Source organism: Myotis yumanensis, unplaced genomic scaffold, assembly GCF_028538775.1.
Source record: "Myotis yumanensis isolate MYYU_CA2020_CCGP unplaced genomic scaffold, mMyoYum1.0.hap1 SCAF_11, whole genome shotgun sequence".
Taxonomy (NCBI): Eukaryota; Metazoa; Chordata; class Mammalia; order Chiroptera; family Vespertilionidae; genus Myotis; species Myotis yumanensis.
The window spans coordinates 27,479,343-27,507,148 of NW_027223762.1; the positions used below are offsets into that span (position 1 = coordinate 27,479,343).

The following is a 27,806-nucleotide window of genomic DNA, read 5'->3' on the forward strand; positions in this document are numbered from 1 at the left end:
ATTTATTTAACTGAGTCAAACTATGACTTTTGCAATTAGAGTTCTCAGGAAATGCCCGTTCCTGATTAAAAAAACCTCTGAAAAGAGACAGACATCAGGAACTCTTATCTGCAGAGGGCTCTAGACCCTCCATTGCTTTTTGAAAGGGTGATGATTGTAATGTAAGAGCTGTATCTCCATACAAATCTAGTCTTCCACATTAGACACTATAATATTTTTTCTAGTATTTACTATATGCAAAAACTTATTGAATCTATGTGCATTGCAAACCTAATTCTTGGATCGTATGTATATTTTGAGTATACACCTACCAATTCCTGCATTGATTCTGGACTAGATGCTGGTAGCAAGTGATTAAAAAAACACACACACAAAAACAAATAAAACCAAATCTCTAAGCTAAAGGTGTTCATAGGAAAAGGGGGAACAATTGACCATAATGTAATGTAATCTAGTGCTTTATAAGTATGAGCATAGTCCTAAGAGATCATAAAGGAAGAAGTAATAACAGTGGAAAATTAAAAACAACCTAAATGAGCAAGAAGATATTGGCCAGGTAAATTATCATATATTCATGTAATAGAAAACTAGACAGCCATTGTAGCAGAATACCTAATGACTTTAGAATATATTTGATATGTATTGTTAAGTGGACAACCAGGCTGTAACATATAAGCAATATAATTTCATTTAAAAGTATATATATGGAGAGAACATTTCAGCAAGTGTTATTAATGTTTATATAAAGGTCAGAATCATTATCTCTTCTGCTTATTGCTTTTTTTATATTTTTGAATTTTCTACAGTGAATATGTTTTTGTTTTGTAATCAGAAAAAAAATCCAATGCTTTTTTAAAAAATTCAAATAAAGTGTCAGCAATGACTTAACAAAAAATCTACTTGAAATTTCTCCAAATTAAGGAAAAATAAAATTCCTAAAATAATTAACAGTTATTTTCACAGAGGGCCTCTTGCGCTCCAAAATGCCTCACTCTGATTAATCTTACTACCTTGAATTTCTAGTCAATATTTTGGAATCATGCCAAATGTGGTATCTTGCCTTTGTCTAAATCCTCCACCACAATCTTAAAGGTCTTTCATATTTGCAGTACTAAACTAGAGGGGCCCTCCTGCTTGGCAACTTTTGGAAATGAGCAGATCATTTTCTTGTGTATTATCATCCTGTTGGTAAAAGTGCTGGTTACTTCTTTAACCCAGTTAACACACATCTCCTACCAAGATATGCAGGACTTCAAGTCTCTCTCTGCCATGCTGCAACTCCCGAAAGCTCTAAAGGAGAAGACGAGCAAGAACTCACCACAATCTACAATTGGACAGAACCCAGGAAAGAAACATGAGGTGAACAGTCATAAGGATAAGCCTGGCTAGTGCAGCTCATTTTTTGAGCATCAACCCATGAACCAAGAGGTCACTGGTTTGATTCCTGGTCAGAGCACATGCCGGGATACAGGCTCAATTCTCAGTAGGAGGCATGCAGGAGGCAGCCAATCAATCATTCTCATCATTGATGTTTCTATTTTTCTCTCCTTCTCCCTTCTTCTATCTGAAATCAATAAAAAAAATATACATTCTTTTAAAAAGAGGTCATGTTGCCCTGCTCAGTGTGGCTCAACAGTTAGAGCGTCAACCTGCTTATGGAAGGGTGCAGAGGTGCTTGACCATAGCTTGCAAACGAAAAGCCTTAGGAACTGATCAAGGATGCAATGTGTCTTCTATGGCTTGGAGAATTATTACCCAAAGTTTTCTATTTATAGCCAAAAAGTTCTGACATGTTTCTCTTCAAATTCCTGTGTTTTGATGACTTGTGACCTTCCTCATGCATCTTGAACTGGGTCACTGGGAAAAAAGAAAGAGTAATGTGAATTATTATTATTGGGTAAGTCAGAGTTTTTAACCACCAACAAATCTATGTGAAAAGCTGGACTCTCTCAATGTCTTTGAGCCACTTTGTCTGAATTCAAAAACTGGAGACAGGTTTGCACTCACAATGCTACCCACAGTCTAGAGGAGAACGGGTGTCTCCCAGTGGCTGAGCACAGATCGCCAGCTCAGATCATTTACAGCGTGGGTGGCTGCTGGCGGCCCCTGGTGCAGCCTGGGCGGCAGACGCCACGTGGCCAGCATTCCAACAGCAGACTCAGGGAAAAAGGAAATTGCTTCCGGAGAGCACTGGGGATGATCTGTTGTGTGCTAACCAGTGCTTTTGTGTGTGTGTTTTTTTTCCAATGTGCACTGAAAAACAGCCTGATTTATACAGGCTCATCTATCACCAGCTTGTTAATTTAACACTAAAGCAAAGAGATGACAGGAATACAGGTTCTTACATCTTTTATCTGCTGTTCTCTTTCTCTAGGTTTTGGGTTGTGTTGGTGTTTTTGTTGTTGTTGTTTTGTTATAGATGAACAGACATGCACACAATTTGAGGTGCTTGCTCAAATACAGGATTCATTGTGATGATCTTTATTATTTTTGTTAAACTGAAACCCCTACTTGTGGTTAATCATAAGATTCTCTAGGGTGACACTCACTAAATTAAGCTACCAAGAATTTATATTTTAAGCTAAGCTATCTTCTGGGTTTATTAGTATCTGAGCTGAGACAAAAAAAAATCACACAATGTTAGCAGCAGGGCCTATATAAGGTGCCTAGATCCTCTTGAATAAGGGAAAGAAGATAAAACGCTCCCTGGAAACTTTCACATGCAACGAAGGCTGTGGTTGGGGGAGACTTCAGAATTAGTTTTACTATTTTGGCAAATGTTTCTAAACCTTTGTTTTGTTTTGTTTTCATTGACACTTGCAACATCATCAAGTTAGATTTAATATTACAGAATTTTAACTCATGATTTATAATTGTAATAATTATTTTCAGTTGTTGGCTTTTTACATCACAAAAATTAAACTGCTCAACACATAATAACAAATGAATGAATGCATTTAGTTAATTAAACTGGAGAAAAAAATTCATATTTGTATGACTTCATATGGTAAAACACTGGCTGACTGGCTGAATATTACACCATTAATGTGACAGTGAGATTACATATGGTATACAAATATTTCGCTGATAATAAACAAAAAAAAGTAAAACAAATTATCTGGACAGCTGAAGATATAAATAAAACACAATTAACATAGTTGAAAAGCCAGGTATTAATAGGTAAAACAAAAAACAAAACAAAACAAAAAAAAAGCCTGGCTCATGTGGCTCAGCGGTTGAGTGTCAATCCATGAACCAACAGGTCACCAGTTTGATTCCTGGTCAGGGCACATGCCCGGGTTACGGACTTGATCTCCATTAGGGGGCATGCAGAAGGCAGCCAATCGATGATTCTCTCTCATCACTGAAGTTTCTATCTCTCTCTCCCTTTCCCTTCCTCTCTTTCTAAAAATCAATAAAAACATATTTTTTAAAAAGTGTGTATGTGATGGGGTATTATTCAAATAGCCATTAGTTTTTCATACAAAAATATATATTGAGCATCTGCTATAGGACATGCACTATTCTACATACTAGGAATACAATAATGGAGAAAAGCACCAAAGTGTCTGCTCTCTTGGGTCTTTCTCTATGATTATCGGGACAAGCAGTAATTATCTCTATTTGTATCTGCACATTTAGATTTAGTTCACTGTTAATCCACTTTATGTATAAATTACAGAGCCATGGGAGCCATGAGAGTAATCTCTGTAGGACCTTGGCCTTGACACTTAACCTCTGAAACGCCCCCTCCCCCTTTTTTTCATCTTTTAAATGTGTTGATTGCTACGATTAGATGATCTCTAACATCAATTTAAGTTATAAAATTCAATAATTTTGTGTTTCCTACTGTGAGAAAAATGTCTTGACTCATGTTTATAGTTTTTATAAGTGCAAAGTTCTTAACAGCTATAAAAAATAACTCTGACTAATTGCAATCAAGAGCAAACTGAGGAAGTATAAGTATCACAGCACTTAAAAATATGTAGGTGAAGCAGTGATGGGCAGCTCCAGGCAAAGTTCATGAGAAAAATCACCGCGCTGATTATAGCCATTGTGAAGGGTTGTCAGAACTAGCAAGCAAATTACAGAGAGAAGGATCCACAAATCAACTCCTGAAAATCACTGCTATTATCATGGTGTTAACTGGGTAATTTTTCCAGCACAAAGGGCAAATGCATTTTTAAAAAATATAATCAGTTGGATGATACACATTGAAAATGCAGTTCTTACAATAGCTAATCTGAGGTTTTACCATTAGATAAAATAAGCAAAAAAAAAAAAAAAAGATCACACACTAACACTCATTATATGTTAGTACAAAATTATCTGTGTATACTGATAGACCTTTTAGCTAAGTCTTCCTTTATTCAGCTTTCCTTGTGGAGTAGGGAACAAAAGAAGAAATCTCAGAAATCGTGACTAATTCAGACATGGACAAACCTCATTAATATTAAAGATAATATCCATAAAATAAACTTTGAATTAATTATGTTTGGATTATCCAGTATTTTCATTAAAGAACAACAAAGCATGGAGGGACCACAAAATGGCATTTGTTTCTTTGTAATTGCTTATGCTTTAAATAAACCAATGGCAGAATAAAAAGCTTTAACTCTCAGTATTACAGAAGCTTTACCATGGGATGTCCTGGGCACAGTTTACTACTCCAGAGTCCTTGGGAATCATATTCTTCATAAAATGTAGACCATATGGAGAAACTGCTTCTTTTACACTTCACTGGCTGTACATCTAGCAAGTACCTGTTAATGTAATTATTCTTCCTTTAGCTCTAACAATCCCTTATCTCCTTTCATTTGCACTGTGATTTATGCTTTCAAAAGTGCTTTCCTATCGTTGATGTCGCTTAAATCTCAAACACTTCTTAGAGATAAATAAGGAAGGAACCACTGTGAGCCTCGGTTTCCACATTTGCAATATGGGAACAAGAATAGTACTTCATCATAAGGTTTTGTAAGGATAAATAAGATAACAATTAAAATAATGACTTTTTATTATTTATTATATGCTAAGTACTATTCTAATTATGCTACATCAGTTAACTTATTTAATTCTCATAGTAACTCTATTCAATAAGTCTTATTATTATTATGTCCATTTTAAAGTGGAGAAAACTGAGTCACAGAAAGGCAAAAATAATTTATTTGAGGTTACACAGAAAGTGAGAGATCCACTATGTAAATTACTTAGAATTATATCTGGAATCATGTTACTTCCTTTCGTCAATAAACAAAATTTTATATTGACTCATGGTTTCAACAGGACTCCACTGGATTCATTTCCAATCTTTATTTGAAAGAGAAGTGATATAAATTATACAATATAAAGTCTATCAATTCTAAATCACTCACTTAGATCCTGTACTTAAAGAAAAATACACAAGACTGAATCTTAATTCATCAATATCATAACACATCATGATCATAAATATAATTTGACAAATTTAGAAGTTAAAATATGGCTAGAAAGAGTTATGCAAGATGACTAAATGAATAAGAAGCATGCTAAGTGTTATTAAATGTTTTTTGGAGCTCACAGACTTGAAAGGGGTTATGAAAAGAGTTAGCATGTAGAGGCCCATACACACATATTTTTTTAAAACTTATGATGCAATAATTATCAAAGATAACTTTAAAATAGTTCTTTTATCAAAAAATCCCTTATGCTCGAAGGAAAATAATCCATATTAAATGACATTTAAATAGTATTTTTCTGAAAGAAAAATGTCACTTCTGAAGTCATGTGTTAAACAATTCATATTTTATTCTAAGCAAGATTCTGATCACAATATAAAGAGTCAGTATCTTAATGCTATAATATGAATGCCTGAGCCATAGAGGACCCAACAATTGCTTATTTATGAAATTTGGAAACCAACTCTTGCTACTCTTCCAATGGTAATAGTGTGTATTACACACACACACACACACACACACACACACACCCTTCCTCCTAACTAAAAATGTATCTTACTTGTTTGTTTTTCTTCTACCACATGCCCACTAACAAAAATTGATCATGATGATCCCCTAAAGATAATTCTTTTTTTAAAAAAATTTATTTTATTGATTTTTTACAGAGAGGAAGGGAGAGCGATAGAGAGTTGGAAACAGCAATGAGAGAGAAACATCAACCAGCTGCCTCTTGCACACCTCCTACTGGGGATGTGCCCGCAACCAAGGTACATGCCCTTGACAGGAATCGAACCTGGAACCTTTCAGTCCACAGGCCGACGCTCTATCCACTGAGCCAAACCGGTTTGGCAAGATAATTCTTTATTTAAAGAAAATAAATGTGTAAAAAAACCTAATAGCTAGTGATTTCCAAATACAATAGTAAAAATAATGATTAGCATAATGATAAAATGAAAGCATTTAGAAAGGGCTCTAAAGACTTTAATCTACTCAGAAGATTCATATTTTTAATTAAATCTATTACCAATGCAACATAGGAGAAGATATTGGCACCAATGTCAGATTTAATAAAGCTACCATTCCATGTATCAGGAGAGAAAAAAAGAGGCTTTGAATAGAAGAAGGTGGGTGGGAGTGAGAGGGGAAGAATATTGAGTTGAGCTGAAATCTCCATCCCAATGACAAAGCTCTGTCAGGGTTATTGCTTATCCATAGGGTCTCTTTTTACAAATTAGAAAGAGGTTACCCTTTATCAAGACTCATTATTTCCATCTGTAGGAAAATTGTCATAACATACTCACTGTGTGGGAACCATATTCTGTGCCATTATCTTCCTAACAATTGGTGTAATATGCATACAAATCAACAAAATCCATAATGTGAATTGTACCCTGTTAGATAGGATGACATAGTGCCTTCTATAACCAGCTGTCGCAGGCCTGATTCTCACGTTCCAGACAGAGACCTCTTCACCTTGCCATATACACACGTGTTCATGTGTTCATCCCACATTGTCCTTTCACTGCTATGAAATAGCCTGAAAATTTTGCCTACGGATGACATTTCAGGAAACCAAGTCCCAGTCTTATCAACATTTCCACTTATCCTAATATATCTACTAATAATAAGGTAGTGATCTGCTTTACTTATGTATAAGGTAGTCCATTTCTGAGGATCACAAAATTTTAAAACTGGCCCGAATTAGAATTTCACACTGAAAAATGTCTCTTCACTACAGATGAAAAATGATCATCAACAAGGTATATACTTGTGTATATGTGTATGTAAATGAAATTATGGCTTTTTTTTTTTTTTTTTTTTTTTTTTTTTTTACTTTCCACATTCCCTTGACATTTTTTTGGTATCAATGCATCTTAATATATTAATACCTTTTTTGGCTCTAGTATCTTTTACTAATATTGAATGTCTCTGTTGGATATATTTGTTCTTGGAAACACCAGATGTCACCTAGTACCTAAAAGGTTAAGAAAATGGCTGCCTGCTAAATATAGAGCTGGTAAAGCAAAGTATCAGCTGAGCACTTGCAACTTTGCTCTGGAATCAACACTGATTATCTGTTGCATTTCTGGATCCACTAGTACAACTTCCACATACCAAATAAAGGAACAGTGTTTTATTAAAATAAGGGCTAGTGTGTTTTAGAAAAGAGTGCTCAAAACTACCAAGCTAGTATATTTACTAAATTTTCCTTTGCTCTGAGTCAAAGAAGTATGAGTGCATGGTTTATAACAGTTTACTGAACACACTGGGAAAGCTTACGCTAGACGCAGTTATTATCTATGAGTTTTAGAAGGGTCTACTATACTACTATAAAACATATTCTTTAAAATCATTTTTACCTCCATAGAGTAACATTATTTCAATGCTAATCATGTGATACATTTCCCAACTGGATAGAGCATGATGCTTACTCTAATCTATACCAATTTCCAACTAGTTTTGCTCTCAAATGATTTTTTTAAATTGCATGCCTATATTCCAGTAATTTTTTAAATTTCGTTTTGTCAATAATTACATCTTAATTGGTATGGACTCTTTCTCTATATTATAAATTCTCTGGGATCTGGAAGGGCTCTGTAATTGAAATTTTAGACCAGAAATTAAGTTTGATAGCATATGTTTATTTAGGGTTCTATTGTGCTCTTTAATATGCTTCACACTTTACAAAACCTGTCTCATTTGACCCAAATGACATTGTAATTTGGATAAAGTACTTATTCCTATTCTATAGATAAAATAATAAAGATAAACATGATTTAAGTTGTGCAATTTTCCCAAAAGTGAGGAATGTATCACATTCTATAGAGCAGGGGTGGGCAACCTTTTTGTGAGTGTGTGCCAAAACCAGCAAAATCTCTGACTCAAAATTCTTCTGCGTGCCAACCCTAATTTTTTGAGAACATGTTATGCCTACTTGATATCTCTTAAGGTGTACGTATGTGAAGAACCTTGGAGAAATAATAAAATTCATTCGAGTAGCCGAAACCGGTTTGGCTCAGTGGGTAGAGCGTCGGCCTGCGGACTGAAAGGCCCCAGGTTCGATTCCGGTCAAGGGCATGTACCTGGGTTGCGGGCACATCCCCAGTAGGAGATGTGCAGGAGGCGGCTGATCGATGTTTCTCTCTCATCGATGTTTCTAACTCTCTATCTCTCTCCCTTCCTCTCTGTAAAAAATCAATAAAATATATTTAAAAAATAAAAAAATAAATAAATGTATTTTTCATCATCATATACTGTGTTTTTGTCACTCGAATGAATTTTTTTAAAATATATTTTATTGATTTTTTACAGAGAGGAAGGGAGAGAGATAGAGAGTTAGAAACATCAATGATAGAGAAACATCGATCAGCTGCCTCCTGCACATCTCCTACTGGGGATGTGCCCGCAACCCAGGTACATGCCCTTGACCGGAATCGAACCTGGGACCCCTCAGTCCGCAGGCCGACGCTCTATCCACTGAGCCAAACCGGTTTCGGCTATTTTTTAATGTATACATGTATACTGATAGTCCGACAGAAAACTTTATGACTCCGTTTGATATTATCAGTGGGACTTTTGCTGCTGCATCACTGACAGAGATTTTACATCAGGTTTATATTTCGTGACCTTCAGAGATATGCACGAGCTACTACTTTCATCCATCAGGCTACTCCTATTATGAGACTTAACAAATTCATCACTGAGAACAAAGATTCACAAGCCTATGTGGATGAAACCAAAACACTGGTCGGATCTAGGAAGGCAGGGAGAGTTAAGGCAGAGGCATAGAAATTGCTCTTCCCCTCTCTGGTCAATCCATGTCTATGGTCTTTAAGATAACTTGTTATGTAAAATTATTTATTTATCTAAGATGCACCTACACTGAATTTATCTGAAAAATAAAAAAGTCGATATTAAGAAAAAAACTGTAAATGGGAGATTATAAGAGAGGGGTTCGAGTGCCAGCAAAAATTACTGGCGTGCCATGTTTGGCATGCGTGCCAGGGGTTGCCCACCCTTGCTATAGAGCCAGGATTTGAACCTGGAGACCCTAATTCCAAACCTGCAGTTTTAACTACAAGGCTAAACAATGCTCAACTACTGCAAAGAAGGTGCTCTGTGTGATCTTCTGAGGGAAAGTGAAATGGCAATCCCGAACGCTATGGAAAATAATGAATAAATGCTTCCCAGTAGTCCTCAATGATTTGTTCCACTTGTCTTTAGGCCTCTCTTTGATCTATCAGCACTTCTCACCCTCTCATCAGCATAAAGACCAGCATCCCTCTGGGAATGTGAAGAGTAGCTATCTGACACCACAAAATTCACACCTTGCTCTGCATTCTCCCTGACAACTCTATTCATCAGCCCCTGGGTCTGCTTCAGACTGAAAATTCTCATAAGGCTTGGTTTGGAAAGCAAGGCTCAAAATTTCTGTTCTTGTCTGAGCCTGTCAATCCCTCACATTCACACAATACCTCCTTTCACAGGACAGAGATGCCCAAGTTCATTATCCACAGGCTGCTGCCTAGTGAGATTTCATCCTTTCTTTACCTTCTCAACTAAAGCTGTTCTTCCCTTTACCTTTGTCATCTTGCAACCACTCTGTGAGACAGATGAGACACCGCATGTTCTATTTCCATAACATTTCCATATTATCAATAGAAACGTAGGCTGGAATCCCAAGAATGACATTGAAGAAAAGTTTGTTCACATTTTATAACGTAACTCTCCAAGAAGATGATCTTGCCAGGGTTCTCTTGAACCGAGGTCCTTTTTCTCAACTGAGAGAAGGGGTTTTTATGTATCATTTTTGGAAGATTCTATGTTCTGCTCATTTAAAAAATTCTCCTATTGTCAGTCTGACTGGCACTATGAAGTGACATCAATATTGTCAGATTCAACCAAGCGTCATTAGCGCCACAATAAAATATGATGTCTATAGAAACTATTTATTACAGTACAAAAATAATCAAACATAACTTTAATAAGATTTCTCAGACCGTGTGCCTTTGCCTAAAAGAAGCTATTTTTAATGTGTCTAGACAGTGGGAAGATCAGAGCTGTGCCCCACCTCCTCTCATCTTCCTATTGACCAGTGTAGCATTGAAAGAGAACTGAAGGAGACTTCCTGCATCTCTCAGATGCTATGCAATTCATTGAGGTGTATTGTGTATGATTATAACTTGGTTTTGGTTTTTCTTCTACTTCTCCTTAAAAAATGTCCCTTATCTCTCTTACCGTGACTTCCTTCACTGCGAAACCTCCTGAGTCCTCCTCGACTGAAACTCAAATTACTCATAATAGCCTCCATTAGTCCTCTGATCCTGATTTCTCAACCCTTGTTCCTCAATCTTTGCTATAGCCACAACAATAGTTAATTTTAATTTTTGACAAAAAGCAATGAAATGAAATTGTGGTTATTCCTTTCACAGAATACATATTTTCCTTCCAACATAAGAATGAGCATACATCAACTCAAATAAAAATGACAAGAAATCGAAATGAAACACAGGGAAGAATGAATAAGAATTGGGGAAGCTTTTTAAAATAGTCAGAATTACTGAATTTGCTACAAAAATTGAATAGGACATGCCCAAGTAAAAAACAAGTGGTATTCTGATTATTCTTTTATAGGTTAGTTGCTTAGAGTTTAAAAAATATTTATATAAACTATAAACTTCAGGGAAATAGCCCTGGCAAATGGAGATTCTAAAATCACAGTCAGAGCAGCTCTTCTCAAGGAGATGGAGAAATAGAGCGATCATGGAGCCACACAAGAACTTTGTTCCTTTAATATGACTTTTGTCTTCATTCAAGCCAACTTTGTCCAGTCTAATAGCACTATGACTCACTTTCAACTAAATCTTTCAACTAAATCCTTTCACCACCCTTGCACAAACTGTACATCCACTTCCTTAATCATTAAGTCCTTAGGAAATTAGGTCTTGGTTAGCATCAGTTTTCTTAAGAATAATGTTTTAGGTCTATTGACCATGGAAATAGAATTTCAGTCAAACTAAATGCTAAAGATAGCATCGTGACCTCAGTTATGTTTAACCCCAGACTCATGAAGCAGAATGATTATACCAACCACATCCTCATGAAACCAGACAGGACCATGCCATGGCTGGCATCAGGACCTGGAGCAACGATCAACTACCTCTTACCCTAGGCCCTACCAATCAGCGGAGGCCAGTACCCCAACTCCCATAACCACCAGGTCTAATGATTTTTCCCCTATATGATCTATCCCCTAGGAGCCATCGGAGAGCCAGGTCATAGAGCATTAGCTTATCTGTATCTCTGGGCTTGGTGCCAGTTCCTTAAAAGAACTTTTACTTTCTTTGCTGCAAACTCCTGCGTGCATCTTATTGAGCTTTGATACACAAAGGCCAATGAACCCCTTTAGTCCGGTAACAATAGGGGAGGGGTTGAGCTACCTAATTGGATCTTGACAAGACCAAAATCACCAACGGCCTAGAGAAGTGGGCAGTGGCTCACAAAGTGCAGTTAAGGAATAACAGGGGTCATTTGCATCAGCATCACCATAGTTATCTGTTAGGGGCACATTCCCAAAACCCACCTTTGACCTACTGTGTCAGAATTTCTGGGAGTGGAACCCAGAAATCTGCATTGCACAGAACCCCTGGGGACTCTGCAACTGAATTAGAGACACTTTTCATAGCTATCGATGTATAGATAAGCAATACAGAACCTTATGAAAACTAAAATAAAAGGTGCAAACCAAGGTCCTTTACTTCTTGTGCATTAAGACTTCTTCTATCCAGGGGAAGGGATCACAGGCACCATGTCCGGCTGTGAAAGTGGCAAAAGGAAGCTGCTGAAGCAGCCCAAGAAGCAGGCCAAGGAGGTGGATGAAGAAGATAAGGTTCAAGCAGAAGCAAAAAAGAGGAACAGAAGAAACTGGAGGAGTAAAAGTGGAGGCCACAGGGAAGGGCCCCTTGGCCATGGGTGGAATTAAGAAATCTGGTAAAAAGTGAGCTGTTCCTTGTGCCTGGGGCAATGGTGATCCTTAATTCCATTCCTGTTTTAATACCTGGATTCCCTGCCATAACATCTCTTGCCACCTACAGCGAGAATGAAGTGTTTTCTTGGAGTCTGCTGTACATTTAGGAGTAAACTTTTGTAAAATGATAATAATAATGATGATGATAATCATGCACTGGCACATCTCTTTAATTCATCTCACTCTGCCATTCCAACCTTAGCTGTGAGGTCAAAATAAACCCAGCCCAGAATCCTGCCAAAGTGTGTTCTTCTGTTCTTTCACAAATTCTGTACTGTCTGGAATTAAACCAATCCCTTGATTGTGCCTTGTTTTCATTTGGCAGATGACCTGATGGGCCAAGATCTTTATATCTGGTGTCTGTGCTGTTACTGCCAGAGAAAAGGCTAATTTGAGTCTCAGCGTAAATTTCTGCCTCTATCCGGATCATAAAGTTAGGCATGATCTTTAAGTATTTCACATTCTCAGATAACTATCTCAGTATCATGCATATATGTATGTAACCAATGGGTTTATATACAGCCTTTCAGGCTAGATATACAACCACATGTACTTCCTCAAATCTCTAATAAAGTAGAAAAGTGAATATTTAAAAGTATAATATTTCTTATATTCCTACATATAGACATGAAAAAATATGCCATGATTTTCTTCCTAGAATGAAGAGAGAAAAATAAGGAAAGTGAAAAGAAAACACTCAAGGGAACCGAAGGAGAGAAAAGACATTTCTGGGAATGTACTGGGCCCAACTCAGTGTTCTCAGCCAACAATTGAGCATCATAATTACTATTAGAACAGGAAAACTTCGGGCAAGGCCTGAGGTCGGCGATCAGCTGCTCAGAGGAGCAGTAGTGATCCTTTACCAGAGTTTCAGTAGTAAAGAAGGTAAGCAATACTATCTGAATTTTCAGTGAGCCTAAAATATGTAAATCACATCTTTTTTAAAATTTTATACTTGCTTAGAATTGCAAATATATATGTACTTATAAGATTACCATAGGAATATTTTAAGGAAAGCTGTTTAGTCAGAAATCCTCCCAGATTTAAAGTAAAATACAGTAAAACTTGTATGACTTGAATTTTCTTTTAAATCTGCCTCTCAAGAAATTATAGAAAAGGGAATCAAGTAAGGATTATCTATGTCGGTGAAACACATATTTTAGTAAACCTTTGTTCCTTGCCTCTATCTACTGCTTCCATGTACAGAACACTCATATGTCCAATTATTTTTTTAAATATATTTTTATTGATTTCAGAGGGATAGGGAGAGGGAGAGAGTGATAGAAACATCATTGATTGATGCTGAGAGAGAATCATTGATTGGCTACCTCCTGCACACTCCTTATTGGGGATCAAGCCAGTAAACCCAGGCATGTGCCCTGACCTGGAATCGAACTGGCCTGGTTCATAGGTCGACACTTAACCACTGAGCCAGGCCGGCTGGGCAACTTATGTCCACTTCTTATACCTGCAGGATCCATTGCTCTTCTGACTCAGGATATTCCCAAATTAAACTAAAAATCAGAAGCACTGAACTAAGAACAATAAAAGAAAGCTTGATCTCAGTAAATGTTCTTCTAGTACACAGGATTCTGTTTTCTGATTCACAACCAAATATTTATATGCTATTACATCAAGTAGCACAGATTCCAGTGGAGCCAGTGCCCTCAAAACCAGACTCGAGTTTGTTATTCTTAACTAAAAATACAGTAAGCTACTCCAGCTTTAGAATTATTCATATAACTGCCCTGTCATTCACTGGGTGAAATACTGAATGAGGGGAAAGCCTTTTTAATTATACTATAAATAAACATTTAACATTTCAGAGGTTTAAATGATGCAATAGGAAAACATTTGTGTAGACCAAAACCTGATTTTACTGATGACTGGACCAGCACTTTGTAAGGTGCTGGTACACTTATAGAAAAATCAAATTTAATTGAATAAATTAACTGATGAAAACAACCCAAAATAAGAGAAGTAAAAATTAGAAAGTAATTTATTTTTATTGCCCACATCATAGACTGAGCCGACATTTTTCTCAACTTGTATAATTTATGTTTCTTTTATATTATGACAAATGAAAGAAAACAACAATAACAAAATATACCACAAAAAAAGCCAACTTTCCTAACAATTACTTATTTGGGATGAAAAATGAGCATTAAGCGAATAATGGCCAATCGTGATAAATGACTGTTACTTATCTCTGCAGACTATTCTTTTCTCTGTAATGTTTCATTCCTTTAGACAGATAATACAATTGCACTTAATGAAAAAGTAAATATAGTCATGACTTATTTTTATCAGACTACCAGAATCAACTGTTGGATAAAGACACCAACATGTAATGAGAATTGGCATGATCTTCCAGGGTTGCTAATCTTTAGAGAGGATTAACGCTCTATAATACAGTTTTGATAATGATCAACCATTGAAAATGAGATTAAAGAAAACCAATTTTCTGCAGGTTTAGTCAATGGTTTATTAGGATATTTCTAAAAATAAAATTAGATTGAACACACAAAGATGCTGTTTTCATTCTTATTTTAGAGTAATGTATAATATATTTTTAAAATGCTTTAACTACCTAAGAGTTCTATTTTTTTTTTATGTTTGCATGTATGTGTGAGTGGGGTATAGGTCTGAAATGTTCATGATCACAGATTTTAATTAGCCTTAACTATTAAAAGTTATTCTTAAATTACCTGAAGCTAGAATTATAAATCAGGGGTGATTTTGCGCCCCCCCCCCCCCCCAGACATGTGGCAATGTCTTTTTTTTAGTTGTCACAACTAAGTGTGTGTGGTGGGGGAGAGGGTGCTGGTATATAGTGAGTAGAGGCACAGTATGCAGCTAAATATCGTACAATATACAGAACAGGCACTCATGGCAACCAGTTATCTATACCAAAATGTCTACAATACCAAGCTGCAGAAACCTTGCCTTAAACCTTGATCTTTGACCCTAATCTCTAGTAAATTCTTAGTTCAGAAAGAAGCACTTTTCAGTGGAACATAAGGTGCTGCTTCCAGGCAGAGCCTGTCTTCCTCAGTACTGCATTGATCCTAGTCAATGTGGATCCAGAATAAAACCAGGGCAAGTCACCATTCCAAGATAAAGTGACTAAGATTGAGGAGGAAACTGGCCTTGCAGAATTTATTATCTAAATGCAGAGGCCATGGAACTGTGAACAATGCACTGCCCTGCGGGGGGGAGGGTTGTTATGCTGGTGCCAGGAGGGACCACTGGATGTGGCCTGACACTTGGGGGCCTTCAGGCAGGCCCATGAAGGGGGCAGGGGGTAGGGGGCATATCTGCAAGACAAAGACCCCAGCGGGATATATATAGACGGGCTCTCTGTATGTTTCTTCACTCTGATTTGGAAGTTATTCCCAGAGTCCACTAGTGTTAATAAACGGGGTCCCTCCCTTTCTCTAGGAAGCGTGCTTGGTATTTCTTTGGTCTTCTCTAACAAGATAAAACTTCAATAGCCCTAAGTGTTTTACCTGTTTTTTTCTTTATCTTGACAATAAACACCCTACTTATGCTTTCTTTCTTTTTCCCTAGGTGTGAAGACAGAATTCTAATGAACCATCAAATATCATCATAAGGAAGTGAGAACAAGTACCTGGCTCAAAGGCCCACTGCCTGCTCACCAAAGGTCCTCAACCCACTCTGGCAGTCTCTATAAAATAAATGAGCTGTAGAGAAATGCTTTCTCTAACAGTGTACCTAAAACTTAAAACATTTTCAACAGAAAACACATACACACACATACACATACCAACAAAACTCCTTCTCTCTATTCTGTTGGCAAAAAAGAGCAGACACATTTCAAGGTATACAGGTAATATATTTCACAACTGAATTATTCCAAGCACATTAATCCAGGGGGGGAAAAAAGAAAGGAAGGAAGGAAGGAAGGAAGGAAGGAAGGAAGGAAGGAAGGAAGGAAGGAAGGAAGGAAGGAAGGAAGGAGGGAGGGAGGGAGGGAGGGAGGGAGCGAGGGAGGGAGGGAAGGAAGGAAGGAAGGAAGGAAGGAAGGAAGGAAGGAAGGGAGGAAGGAAGGAAGGAAGAAAGAGAGAGAGAAAGAAAGAAAGAAAGAAAGAAAGAAAGAAAGAAAGAAAGAAAGAAAGAAAGAAAGAAAGAAAGAAAGAAAGAAAGAAAGAAAGAAAGAAAGAAAAAGGTGCATACAGGACTCCAACATGTCCAATGTCAACAAATGATAACCAGTTGAAAAACCAGCCTTTAGATATGTATCAAGACCAACTCTTTGGCTACAACATACCTATGTACAAACATTCTTTTAAAAAAATCCACTTCAAGGTGAAGGATGTGCTGGAAGATATTCTACTTCTTCAAATTTTTCTATGTAGCCTTTGGAGTGAAGTGGCGTTAGCCTATCCATATTGAATGTAAAAGCTTAAATAAAAAGGCAGAATTTTGAACTCTTAAGAGTTAATACCCCTTTCTTTTATTGTCAATCTTAAATACAAATCACAAGGAGAAAGATGCCAAGACACATTTGCCTGCTAGATACATTTGTGAAATATTTAGGGAAAACTTCACCAAACCAATAATTATCGATTTTATATTTTCACTTGTTTATACTCTAAAATATTTCAAAAATATATATTTTATAAGTCACTTTATGGCTAACAAAGATGGACACAAAATAGCAATAAATAAATAATTTAAAAATGTAACAAAATCAACCAAGCATATAGGAAAAAGGAAAAATAAGAACAATGAGATAGAAACAGGAGTGAAGAGCACATAACATATACTCTAAAGAATTCAGAGATGGCTTATATATTTGATTCTTGCTCATTTAAAAATACTTTTTAAAGTTAGCTGAAGCCGAGAGAGAGAGATGGACAGGGGCAAGGAGAGCAGAAAGAGGAAGAAAAGGGAGGAGGAGGGTGGGAGAGAGAATAGGTTGTTTTCTTGAGGGATTCTCAAAGGACATTTGATTCCATTGGACTAACTTCCACACATAGTATCTCTCCTTGTACCACAAACACCTCTACAAGTCACTGAAAAATTTACAAACACTAGCTTAGATCCCAATAAATGACAATTAACTATGAGCTCAGTATATCCAATGTCCATCTGAGATATAACAGTAAAACTCATTTTAGTAAAACTCTTGCCTCTATCTTTTCATTGCCTTGTTTTTTTTTAAAAAAAACCCATTAATTTTGTTATAACTCAGTAATTTCCTTTGCCTTTTCTATGCCAACTCCACTATATTAGTGCCTACACCCAGATAACTCACAAATACTTAATCCAAGCACAGATCTCTTTTCTCAGGTCAAACTGCCTATTTGGCATCTTCTCTTTATTATTCATGATACCACTCTCTGCCTCACCCTATAATATATACATCAGATGTAGGCCAACGTTCCATCTTCACTATCTCCACCCAGGTCCAAGGCATTATAACAGGAACTATTACAAAGTCTTCCTAATGGGTCCTCACACATTCATTGCAAACAACCAATCTGTGAAAGCAAATCTGATCATATTAGCTCATCACAAAACCTTTGTTATTTTAGAATAAAAGTAAAACTCTTTAATATAACCTTGAAGCCCTGGATTGGCTTGTTCCAGAAATAAAATCCAGTCTGATTTCAAACCATTGTCTCCCTGCTCCCTATATTCCAGCAATGATAACCTTTCACTTGCATTCTCCCTTCTCCATCCTAACACAGGTCCTTTGAACAACTGATTTTCTCCACATGGAACTACTTTTCTCTCTTCCCCTGTTTGGCTCCCATTCATCCTTCCAATTCCATCAGGAACACCATTTGTTTGGAAATATTTTCTCAGGGCCTTTGACTAGGCCAAATCAGTGGAGGAGAGATTCCTACAGCTCCGTGTTCCTCTCCGTCCTAGCTGCCAATCCTAGATTTATTTGTGAAACTCCCTAGTGTCTTTATTCTTTAAGAATATTGGAGGACAGGAACCATGTCTGTTTTTGCTCATTGCTACACCCTCAGGCCTTATAGCAGTGCATGGCCAATATCTGTCAAATACATAAATGGACCTTGCAATAATATCTTAAATTAAAAATAATAAAAATTAACTAGTTGAGATGTTGGTCCTAATTTCTGACACATAATTCTGACAATGGGATAAATGGCCAGTGCTTGACAATTATTAAAAGAAAGACATAATGGCCTGAGACCAACAACAAACTCTCACTTATGGAACTCTAACTGCACCATTCAGACACATTATTTTATTTGACTATCCCCATTGCTCTCTGAGACATATGGTATTATTTCCATTTTAAATATGAGAAAATTGAACTTAAAAAGCTTAAAAGGGGGTTGCAAAATACAAACATTAGAGCTGGAATTTGAAGCAAGGTCGTAGTAATTCTGAAGTTAATGATCTTAACTTCTATGCTTATATAATATTAGTAACTTTTGAATTCAGGAGACTCTTTGTGGGAGGAGGACATGAATGACTTTCAAATGTGAATAATTCTCAACCACTTAATAATTTTGGAGGATAACTTTCTATATAGAAGAGCCTTGTTCTATCCTCCATGCAAATAAATATACAAGGGTGATATTTTGCAATTTCTCAGTCACACTATTGCCTATAAGATGTGGTTATTCAAGGAAAGTTCAGTTACTCAAATGGCCAAAAGAGTTCATTATAAAGAAGCTTATTGACAGTAACCCAAAGACATTATAATAAGGATCCCATGGTGAAGACAGTCTTTCCCTTAAAGATCTTCATTTTTTTTTTTTTTTTTTTTTTTTTTTTTTTTTTTTTTTTTTTTTTTTTTTTTTTTTTTTATTTTTATTTTTTATTTTTCGCTTAAAGTATTACAAAGGGTATTACATAAGTGTCCTTTTTTCCCCCCCCCGCCCCCCGCCCTTGACAAACCCCTACCTTCCCTTACCCCCCAGTGTCTTATGTCCATTAGTTATGCTTATATGCATGCATACAAGTCCTTCGGTTGATCTCTTACTCCCCTCCCTCCTGCCCCCCAACTCTCTCTGGCCTTCCCACTGCAGTTTGACAATCAGTTTGAGGCAGCTCTGCCTCTGTATCTATTATTGTTCAAAAGTTTGTAATGGTCTTTATTATCCATGAATGAGTGAGATCATGTGGTATTTTTCCTTCATTGACTGGCTTGTTTCACTTAGCATTATGCTCTCCAGTTCCATCCATGATGTTGCAAATGGTAGGAGTTCCTTCTTTTTAACAGCAGCATAGTATTCCATCGTGTAGATGTACCACAGTTTTCTAATCCATTCATCTACTGATGGGCACTTAGGCTGTTTCCAGATCTTAGCTATGGTGAATTGTGCTGCTATGAACATCTGGTTACATATATCCTTTCTGATAGGTGTTTCTGGTTTCTTGGGATATATTCCTAGTAGTGGGATCACAGGGTCAAATGGGAGTTCCATTTCCAATTTTTTGAGGAACCTCCATACTGCCTTCCATAGTGGCTGCACCAGTCTGCATTCCCACCAGCAGTGCACAAGTGTTCCTTTTTCTCCACATCCTCTCCAGCACTTGTCGTTTGTTGATTTGTTGATGATGGCCATTCTGACAGGTGTGAGATGGTACCTCATTGTTGTTTTGATTTGCATCTCTCGGATGATTAGTGACTTTGAGCATGTTTTCATATGCCTCTTGGCTTTCTGAATGTCCTCTTTTGAAAGGTGTCTATTTAGATCCTTTGCCCATTTTTTGATTGGATTGTTTATCTTCTTTTTGTTAAGTTGTATGAGTTCCCTATAAATTTTGGAGATTAAGCCCTTATCAGATATGACGTTGGCAAATATGTTTTCCCAAGAGGTGGGTTTTCTTGTTGTTTTGTTGATGGTTTCTTTTGCTGTGCAGAAGCTTTTTATTTTGATGTAGTCCCATTTGTTCAGTTTCTCTTTAGTTTCAACTGCCCTAGGAGCTGTATCAGTGAAGAAATTGTTTTGGCATAAGTCTGAGATTTTGTTGCCTTTGTATTCTTCTAGAATTTTTATGGTTTCCTGTCGTACATTTAAGTCCTTTATCCATTTTGAGTTTATTCTTGTGTATGGTGTAAGTTGGTGGTCTAGTTTCATTTTCTTGCATATATCTATCCAATTTTCCCAACACCATTTATTGAAGAGACTATCTTGGCTCCATTGTATGTTCATGCCTCCTTTGTCAAAAATTAATTGAGCATATTGGTTCGGGCTAATTTCTGGACTCTCTATTCTATTCCACTGGTCTATATGTCTGTTCTTGTGCCAGTACCAGGCAGTTTTGAGAACAGTGGCTTTGTAATACAGTTTGATATCTGGCATTGAGATCCCACCTACTTTGTTCTTTCTCAGGATCGCTGCAGCTATTCGGGGTCTTTTTTTATTCCAGATGAATTTTTGGAGAGTTCGTTCTAGATCTTTGAAGAAGGCCATTGGTATTTTAATGGGAAGTGCGTTGAATGTATAGATTGCTTTGGGTAGTATGGACATTTTAATGATGTTGATTCTACCAATCCAAGAACATGGTATGTTCTTCCATCTGTTTATGTCTTCCTCTATCTCTTTTTTCAACGTCCTGTAGTTTTCTGAGTAGAGGTCTTTAACCTCTTTAGTTAAGTTTATTCCTAGGTATCTTAATTTTTTTGGTGCGATGGTAAATGGGATTGTTTTTCTAATCTCTCTTTCTGAAAGTTCACTATTGGTGTATAGAAATGCCTCAGATTTCTTGGGGTTAATTTTGTATCCTGCTACATTGCCAAATTCATGTATTAAGTCTAGTAGCTTTTTGATGGAGTCTCTAGGGTTTTGTATGTATAATATCATGTCATCTGCAAATAAGGACAGTTTTACTTCCTCTTTTCCAATTTGGATGCCTTTTATTTCTTCTTCTTGCCTAATTGCAATGGCTAATACTTCCAGTACTATGTTGAACAGGAGTGGTGAGAGTGGGCATCCCTGTCTTGTTCCTGTTCTTAGGGGAAATGGTGTTAGTTTTTGTCCATTGAGTATGATGTTGGCTGTGGGCTTGTCATATATGGCTTTTATTATGTTGAGGTATGATCCTTCTATTCCCACCTTTCTGAGAGTTTTTATCAAAAATGGGTGTTGGATTTTGTCGAATGCTTTTTCTGCATCAATTGATATGACCATGTGGTTTTTTTCTTTCAATTTGTTTATGTGATGTATCACATTTATTGATTTACGGATGTTGTACCATCCTTGCATCTCTGGGATAAATCCTACTTGGTCATGGTGTATGATCCTTCTGATGTACTGCTGGATCCGATTTGCTAAGATTTTGTTGAGGATTTTGGCATCTATGTTCATGAGGGATATTGGCCTGTAATTCTCTTTCATTGTGATGTCTTTACCTGGTTTTGGTATTAGGGTGATGCTGGCTTCATAGAATGAGCTTGGAAGTGTTCCTTCCTCTTGAATTTTTTGTAGTAGTCTGAGGAGGGTAGGTTTTAGTTCTTCCTTGAATGTTTGGTAGAACTCCCCTGTGAAGCCGTCTGGCCCTGGGCTTTTGTTTGCTGGGAGCTTTCTGATGACTGCTTCAATTTCTTCCATAGTTATTGGCCTATTGAGGTTTTTAGATTCTTCCTGATTGAGTTTTGGAATGTTGTATTTTTCTAGGAATTTGTCCATTTCCTCCAGGTTGTCTAGTTTGTTGGAGTAGAGTTGCCCGTAGTATTGTTTAACAATCATTTGTATTTCTGTGGGGTCTGTTGTTATTTCGCCTCTATCATTTCTGATTTGGTTTATTTGGGACCTTTCTCTTTGCTTCTTGGTGAGCCTGGCGAGGGGTTTGTCAATCTTGTTTATCCTTTCAAAGAACCAGCTCTTGGTTTCATTGATTTTCTGTATTGTTTTTTTGGTCTCTATGTCATTGATTTCTGCTCTAATCTTTATTATCTCCTTCCTTCTGCTCACTCTGGGGTTTTCTTGTTGCTCTCTTTCTAATTCTTTGAGTTGTAGAGTTAGATGATTAACTACCATTTTTTCTTGTTTTTTGAGATAGGCCTGTAGAGCTATAAACTTCCCTCTCAGGACTGCTTTCATTGTGTCCCAGAGGTTTTGGATTGTTGTGTTTTCATTGTCATTAGTGTCCAGGATGTTTTTAATTTCTTCTTTGATGTCATCGGTAACCCAATCAATATTTAATAACATGCTATTCAGCTTCCAAGTGTTTGAGTATTTTGGGTTGTTTTTATTGTAGTTTATTTCTAACATTATGCCATCGTGGTCTGAGAAGATGCTTTTTATGATCTCAATCTTCTTGAATTTGTGGAGACTTTGCTTGTGACCCAATATGTGGTCTATTTTTGAATATGTCCCATGAGCACCTGAGAGGAATGTATATTCCGCAGCTGTGGGGTGTAGAGTTCTGAAGATGTCAATTAAGTCCATCTGATCTAGTGAGTCATTTAGGATTGCTGTTTCTTTGCTGATTGTTTGTCTAGCGGATTTATCCAGTGATGTCAGTGGTGTATTAAAGTCCCCTACTATGATTGTGTTATTGTCGATATCTCCCCTGATATCTTCCAGAAGTTTTCTTATGTATGTGGGTGCTCCTGCATTGGGTGCATATATGTTTACCAGGGTTATATCTTCTTGTTGTATTGATCCCTTTAGTATTATGAAGTGGCCTTCCTTATCTCTGGTTATGGCCTTCACTTTGAGATGTATTTTGTCAGATATAAGTATTGCTACCCCAGCTTTCTTTTCCTTTCCATTTGCGTGAAAGATATTTTTCCATCCCTTCACTTTCAGTCTGTGTGAGTCCTTTCCAATGAGGTGGGTCTCTTGTAGACAGCAGATGTATGGGTCATGTTTTTTTATCCATTCAGCCACTCGATGTCTTTTATTTGGAGCATTTAGTCCATTTACATTTAAAGTTATTATTGAAAGGTACTTGTTTGTAGCCATTTCTTTTTTTGTGTGTGTGTGTGGCTGATTTATTTCTGAGCTTGATATTTCTTCTTTTACACCAGTCCCTTTAGCATTTCTTGCATGGCTGGCTTGGTGGTGATAAACTCCCTTAGCCCTTTTTTGTCTGTGAAGCTTCTTATTTCCCCTTCAATTTTGAATGATAGCCTTGCTGGATAGAGTATTCTTGGATTCAGTCCTTTGCTTTGCATCACTTTGTAGATTTCCGTCCATTCTTTTCTGGCCTGATGTGTTTCTGTTGAGAAATCATTTGATAATCGAATGGGAGATCCCTTGTATGTTACTTTCCGCCTCTCTCTTGCAGCCTGTAAGATTCTCTCTTTATCCTGAACATTTGCCATGGTAATTATGATGTGTCTTGGTGTGGGTCTTTTCGGGTTCACCTTGTTTGGGACTCTCTGGGCTTGAGTGACTTTTTTCTTCCCCACCTCAGGGAAGTTTTCTGATATTATTTCTTCGAATAGGTTTTCTAATCCATGTTCATCTTTCTGTTGTTCTGGCACCCCTATTATTCGTATGTTGCTTCGTTTCATGTTGTCCCAAAGTTCCCTTAGGCTCTCCTCCTGTCTTTTAATTTTTTTCTCCATTTGCAGTACAGTTTGAGTGTGTTTTGCTTCCTTGTCTTCTAATTCACTGATTCGGTCCTCCGCTTCTCCCAGTCTACTGTTGATACTTTCAATGGTGTTTTTTATTGCAGCTATGTCGCTCTTCATTTCTTCTTGGGACTTACTTAAGTTGTTGATTTTTTCATCTGTTTCTTCTAGCTTCTTGCATACGTAGTTGAGTTTTTCATCTGTTTCTTCTTGCTTCTTGAACATCCGGTGCATGTACTCTAGGAACCTTATTCTGAATTCTTTTTCCGTCATGTTGCATATCTCTGTCTCACTTAGCTGCTTTTCTGGCGAGTCCTCCTTTTCTTTCCTTTGGGGGTTTCTTTGTCTACCCATGTTTGACCTCACTGACATTACTTGTTGTTGAATCGTTCAGTGGCTGGACCCTGGGTGGCAGTGGCTGCTCCCTGGGTGGCAGTGGCTCCTCGGTCTGTGGTTGCTCCTTGGGCGGTTGTGGTAGCAGCGGCTCCTCTGTTGATAGCAGAGCCTCTGATGGGTGCTGTTCACAGTTGTGGTGGCTCTTCTGGCTGGTGGAGGGTGGCTTCAGACTCAGCAACTGTTCCCCAGGCAGAGCGTGTGGTGATCAGGAGGCCGCTGTTGCTTGAATCTTTCCGTGGAGGGGTGCAGGTCTCCCCTTGGCTCTTGCAGTCGCGCTGTTTGCGAATCGTTGCCTCCGGGTCAGTAGCCGATCTCTGGATGCCGGTGAACGCTGCCTGAGATGGCGTGGTCTCGCCGCTGCGCTGGCGCCCAGGGGGAGGTTTCAGCCTCAATCTCTAACCATCCGCATTTTTTAGGAGTTTTCTGTCTTTCCTGGCTGCAGACTGTCTCTCAGCTGAACCTCCCCAGCTTGATCGGGCCGATTGTTACCCGTTTCAGCTGCTCGCCCCTATCTGGTCCGGGACAAAGCACCAACACGTCTGTCTAAGCCTCCGCCATTTTCTCTCTCCAAGATCTTCATTTTTAAAAAATTTTGCTTTTAAATCAAGGGTGCTAGAATTTTGTAAGAAAACACTAGAGTACCAACATATCCGAGTTGCAAAGGCTTATCCAGGAAGATGTATGGAAAGCACATTTCTAAAAACATGTAAATTCTAAAGAGAATGACTACAAATAGGTATTATAAATTGCTTAGAAAATGTACCTGCTGCAAAATATGTAATTACAGAATTACTTTTTAGACTAAATGCTATTTTTGAGGGCAACTGCTGGTTTACAATGGCATAAATGAAAAAAACTCAAGATAGAGTTGCATTTGGCTTTCAGAGTACCAACCACAGAGTATGACCTTTCTAAGAATCGAGTTTTAGATCATGTTCACTTTTAAAAAAAAATTAATAATTCTTGCTGAATTCAGTGAAATTACTTGTTTTAGGAAAAACCCATTGAGGCTGATTTTCTTTTTAAAATTCAATATTGCTGATGCACTTGGTAAATTTTCACATAAACGGCATCACATTACTAAACTGCATTAATATTCCACTGACTCTGACCTGCTTGCCACTGACCTCCCTAGGTTGATGGAAGTAGGAATTGTGTGTATCCCAAATGATAAAAGCAATTCTCTGGATCAAATGCCTGCTCTCTGCCTGCCTTTAAACAATACATAGCCATCCAGTGTCTAACTTATTCAGAACTAACAGAATGTCACACAAAAAGCTCCACTTTTTTGTACTATAAAGGTATGGAAACTAAAGCCGAAGTAGCTCCAGCTGCCTAGAGTGTTGTCCTGTACATCTGTACAAAGAAAGGTGGCAGGTTGGATTCCCATTCAGGGCACACACCTGGGTGGCAGGTCTGATTCCCATTCAGGGCGCATACCATTGGCAACTGATCAATGTTTCTCTCTCACATCGATCTTTCTCTCCCTGTCTCTCTCTCTCTCTCTCTCTCTCTCTCTCTCCCTCACTCCCTCACTCCCTCCCTAAAATCTATGAAAAACATATCTGTGGGTGAGGATTAAAAAAATAAGGCATGGAAATTGCAGTTTTTTCTGAGCAATAATAACAAAATATTGCAATACTCTCAGCCATTAGAGAGTTCACACAGAGCGTGTGAGTTCTTTTGTGGAAACCAGCAGATACTGGCAACTTTTCTGAAATCTCACACAATTTAAAAAAAATTATTGGCAATCCAATAAAAGCTTTAAATTTGAGGCAGGGAGGAGAAACTGCCTCAATAATCATGCATCAAACATAATTCAAGGAAAGCCCAATGACTCTCAGATATATTAAGGACTACGGAACAAGTTTACACCTTCCAAGAATAACAAAATATAATTGAAACATTTAAAAAAATTCTCACAATTGTGAAGGTAAAGAGTGAGCAGAACCCCAGAGGTTAGAAGGCAGCATCCTGACTGCATAGTTGGTATCAGAGAAGAGCTCTGGAGGGACAGATAGAACTGTCTCCAGGTCTGTCTTGGATATGTCACTAAATGTCTCTGAGCCTCACCATCTTCACCTTTGGCATATGGTTTGAATCAGTGCTCTCTTAACACCAGATTTAAAATACCAGGATTTCTAAATTGTCTGTAGGACTATTACCTGCAACCTAAGCTAGAACTAGACTCTAAGTTTCTGAGTTCTAATTTGCTACATTGACATTTTCTGTAACACTGTATATTGTAAATCTATAGATGGCAAAAATCTTTTAAAATTCTTATTATTGTGGATTTTTTGGCAACATAGTAAAAATAGACCAAGGGCATTTGATTTATTGAATATGGGTATTAAGGAGACATTCTATAATTAAAAGAGCATATTAATATTGTTTTTTTAAAAATATATTTTTATTGATTTTAGAGAGGAAAGGAGAGGGGGAGAGAGAGAGAAACATCAATGATGAGAATCACTGATCAGATGCTTCCTGCACGCCCCACACTGGGGATCAAGCCCACAACCTGGGCATGTGTCCTGACCAGGAATTGAACTTTTGACCTCCTGGTTCATAAGTGGAGGCTTAACCACTGAGCCATGCCAGTCGGGCTAATATTGTTTTTAAGAGATCCTCAGTATGCAGTGGGACTGAACACACAGTATACTAGTCACAAAGTAAAACACAGCTTTACTGCCTCCAAATACTTCCTCTGTATCCCACCTGCTTAAAAATCTTTGATTGAACCATATGAAATTTCTGATATTAATCTTCTTTTTCCTGAAGAAATTTTATAAGGTTGTAACCTGCACAATTGGTACTAATGCCTGTCTATACATATATATGTATATATGTATATATGTATATATACATGTGTGTATAAGTCTAATTAAAATATTAGGTAAATTCAATAATCAATATGGTTACCTGCATTATCAGAAGCCTTATTAAATGAAGTTCTCTTTTATGGGCTACTCAGTCAATTTCATTGGTCTTTCCCTATTACATAATAGCAAAGTTTTAATAAACACTTAGTTGTATGAGCATTTTTATAAATGCTCACAACAGGAGGGGATTTTAACATTGCCTTCATTATTTAATATTGAGATATCAAAAGTTAAATAAGTTTCTTGCCCATTGGGGCATGATTTGAAGATGGGCTTCTCAGGTTTAAAAACTTGTATGTACACAGAGAAATATGTGAAGTGATTCAGACATGTATCTTTTATTGTCACTGACACATGGTAGAATTTGGTTACATTTATTGTCACTTCAAATCCTGAAAAATTATCCATGATTTAAAAATCAGCTGACAGTGCAAACATAGCTGTCAGTATACATTGATTTCTCTAAGTCCCTTAGCCTTTACCATATCACTTTTTACCCATACATACAATGCATGATGCTTTGTATA

At 37.3% G+C, this 27,806-nt stretch overlaps 1 protein-coding gene and 1 pseudogene across 21 annotated transcripts in view; one reads left to right on the plus strand and one right to left on the minus strand.

Moving 5' to 3' along the window:
• Positions 1 to 27,806, minus strand: part of NRXN1 (neurexin 1) — a 1,006,580-nt gene that overhangs the window by 710,357 nt on the left and 268,417 nt on the right. The window lies entirely within an intron of this gene.
• On the plus strand, positions 12,244 to 12,436 carry LOC139019892 (translation machinery-associated protein 7-like; annotated as a pseudogene).